The following is a 4,017-nucleotide window of genomic DNA, read 5'->3' on the forward strand; positions in this document are numbered from 1 at the left end:
ATAGCTTCCTAGCAGCTTCTGTTAATAGTTTGTAGTACTCTAATTTGTTTTGGGATTTATACTGGAAGGGGCAGTAGTCAGTGTAAAGTAAAACCTCCTATGTTGTAGGCAACTAAACCTGTGGGGGCTGTTACAACAGCTGAAAGTGTGTTGTTTGTTAACTTTTGGTGGAATTTGCTTTTGATTTTTATTAAGAATGTTTTGCCTAAACCAGCTCTACCACTTACATAGAGGAGTACAGGTTTATAATGTTGACAGCTAAAAGTTTTATTTTCATGCTGAAAACCATGTTCAATTTCTTTAGTTATTTCTAGGAAAATTCTAAATTGCTCATCATTGGGTTGTGATTTCAGCGGTGCCAAGTTTTCTTCTAATTCCTCATATTGACACATGGTGTTTTCGACTTCTTTCATGGCTAATTCTGCTTCATTTACAATGAGTGAGTCTCCAAGTCGTTCTTGGCTTCCTGTAACAGTAGGTTGACTGCCCTCAGGAGGGTCTTCATTTAATTGTTCTTGAACTTCTTCCTCTTGTTGGCGTTCATTGTTCAACATGTTTTTGTACTGCTTGAAATTGACATTTGTTATACTGATTTCATTTGCATTGAAAGCATCTTCAAAGGAGTCATGGGTGCCTAATAAATCTTCTTCTTTTCTCCATGGTTTAAAAAATTAGAGTAGGGGCATGTAGTAAAGTTCTCTATGTTGAGGAGTTGTAAATGGTAGCTTTATATGATTAGTTAGGCAGGGTTTGGTACGTTTACTGAGGCTGCCAGGATTTGATAATGTATTTACCCTTTTTTGTATCTGGTTTAATATTATTCTTGTACTAGAAATTCTGGGCTATGTGGTATAGGCACATGTTTTCCAAAGCACTACTTCTGATGGGTAGTATGTGTCTAACAACGGGAGGTTAGCTCTGTGACCACGCGCGGGTCTTGGAAGCAACATGACACTGAGCAAATATCGAATCACGGACACGCGCTTGAAACGGAGTGCATTATAAATAGCCTGCCCTTCCACAATGAAACTAGCGCCTAGATACCTATGGGTTATGTGCGCTGTAAATAAATACAAAAATAAAATAATAAATACATTGTTTTTGAAAATGTCCTGGCTGTTGGGATCATTTTTGGCTATTGCTTCTATTACTTGGTATGATTTCAGCACTCTTTTTCTGGATGCAGCAGAACCAAGGCTTAGCCAGACTATGGGCCTCATCACGAGTTGGGCGGTAACGCCGGCGCTATTAGCACCGGATCACCGGATCACGGGTTTGGCGGAAGGGTTATTGCCCATTCTCCATTGGGCCCATTCGGGAATTCCTCATTCCCCATTGGGCCCAATAGGGAAAATTTGCGCTATTACCGCCGGTGGATTTCCCACCAGCGGTAATCGTGCTGAAATTTTGCTGCGGATTTCCCCCCAGCTCAGAGTTGGGGGGAAATCCTCCAAAGCCATGATCTGGCGGACCCTTAAATGCAGCGGTAATAGCGCTACCGCAGCATTTGAGGGTTACAACCATACTCGTGATGGGGCCCACAGTGTTCAGATTTGCCATATAAGGCTGTGCCTGTTCAATGGTCAGCAGCTTCGTAGCATCTGCATTCTCTATGGCAGAGCATTTTTATGCCAAAGCTCTACAATTTTTGTGACAGTGTTTTGTCAGAAGATATGTTATCCCAGAGGTCTTTTAGCTCTGTTTTCTCAGCTTTGGTTAGGTAGGCTGTGACATATCGTGCAACAGCAGTGGAATTGTCTGCAATGTATTGTATATCTATGTTTGCATTCCATAAAATGGCAATGATTGCATTGTAATCATTGATATACTTTGAAGCTTAATTTCTTTTAATGCAGTATGTGTTTTTAGGTGATTTGCCTTTTACACTGTGTCTGAAACTGGTCTAGGGAGACCAAAGCAGAATTTGGTATAGTTTTGCCTTTGTTTTTATATCTGCGTCGACAATATTTGCCACATTTATGGCTTTGGAAGCATAAAATGTGTGCACATAGCTCACTATGTGTGCTTTCCGAAAGGGATGTCGCAGGTAACATATTTGTGAATGAACTGAAAAACAGTGACATCACTGTCCTGACCAAATTTAGGAGCATCTTTTAATCCCAAAAGCATGTGGATGTGTAGTGCTCCTCTGGATTGATATTCTTTTCTCCAAATGAAGTGGTGCACTTCTCCGAGGGGAGGAATTGTTTTATTACAGACGAAGTGCAGCATGGCAATAAAGTGGTGGTGAAAGTATCTTCATACATTTACAGGGTCAAGAGAACAAAGTTCTCATGGAATTTTTATGTCTATGCCTTCTTTGTTTTGGTTTGCTATTTGTAAGAAGTTGTGCAAGTCCTCCCATGCATATTCTGCACAACTCAAAGTGGCAAACTATGTGGGTGGGCCAAGGTCCAATAGCATACACCGTACATCAGCGTGACGTTGAAACCAGTATTCTTTTGTACCACGCATGTTTGCCAAGAGATTTGTGATACTTGACTGCAAAACTTAATCTTTGTCTTTTATCTTTTGAAGTAGTTGGGTAGCAGAAATGTTTAAACAATTGGAACCTGTTTTCAATGTGTGTGTAACTCCGTAAGATAGAGTTGCTAGTTCACTTTCAAACATGAGCTGGAATATGTATTCAATGTTTTGTCTGAATCTGGGGTCTTCAGAATACATTTGTAAAGAACGGTTTTCTGATGCTGTTATTTGTGTGCATCTTTCATCATACATTCCCCTTTTTCCAGTGGTAAAGAGTAGAGGAAAGGCTTGTGCTTCTGCACTTTTTTCCCATATGCTGATTGGAGATCCTTTGGCTTGACGCATCTGATATGTTCTAGTGCATCGTCTATGGTGTCTTTGGAGTGCAGTGGGTGAATTGTATGCTGGTCTAAAATATTGGATGACGTAATAGGATCTACAATTTCAAATTGGCCAATTGCTGAGGAATCTTAATTATTTCGGTGATTTCCCTTAGGTTGTGTTCAATGTTTATTTCTTTGTAGTACTCATTGTTCTCTTTAAGATATTGTAGGGCTTCTCTAACTTTGTTTAAGTCTACTAGTTGTTGCCAAACATTTTTGTCTTTCGTTGTTACACCATTCACTGGAATAATCATAGATTGATCTTTTGGCCGTTGCACTCCTAGAGTGTCTACATTTTCCTTAAGATCTAATGGCAAATAAACTACTTTGCCAAAAATGCCTTTCAGTAATTCAGAAGAATGCAATTTGGCTGTTTTGGGTGAAGGCGTATTATGGCTTAAAATGGTTGTACTGTTTGGATTATAATGCTCTCATACAAATTAAGCTGTTGGAGAGGTTTTGGAAGTGGGGATATTTCCAAGTTATTAGTGATAGCCGTTAAGGTATTTGGTTATTATCAGGCTTAGCATTGCACTATGTACAAAGTATTGAGGGGGTAGTCATTTTGTATTTGTTTTCCGTTATAAGATAAAGAGCTAATTGGAACCATTGGGATTCCTCGTTGTCTTCTATTTTGTATGTTATATTTACAGTTTTGGTGTTCTTTCTATAAAATGTTCTGCGACAATACACACATACCTGGTTTGGTACTTCAGTCGATGTGCTTTTAAATTTTGCTATTCCTTTTTTATACATGTTTATTAGAAGATTGTAATTTGTAAGGTTTTCGCTGGATTTTCTAAGTGATCTTCACTTCCAAAATATTTGCTTTGGATGTGGTCTATTTCTTCAAGGAGTTCTTTGGCTGTGCCATGCAGTTGAATGTTATTAAAATGTTCTAAAGCAGGACTTTTTGCATAGTACAGTACAGTCTCTCGACAAGATTCCATAGAGTGGAATGGTGTGTTGCTAACATTTTGTTGTGGTGGAAGGTGCTTTTGCAAGCAGGTCCTGAAATGCACGCTAATGAATGTCCTTGCAGTCCAGTGTTACTGCGTACTGGAAAGGAGTCCATGTTTTGCAAAGTTTTTATTCTAATGTTCTCTTTTACTTTCACATAGTGATTGAGGAATTGGCATAAAGATTT

The sequence above is a fragment of the Ambystoma mexicanum genome, chromosome 4p (genome assembly GCF_040938575.1).
Source record: "Ambystoma mexicanum isolate Mex_15411 chromosome 4p, UKY_AmexF1_1, whole genome shotgun sequence".
Classification (NCBI taxonomy): domain Eukaryota; kingdom Metazoa; phylum Chordata; class Amphibia; order Caudata; family Ambystomatidae; genus Ambystoma; species Ambystoma mexicanum.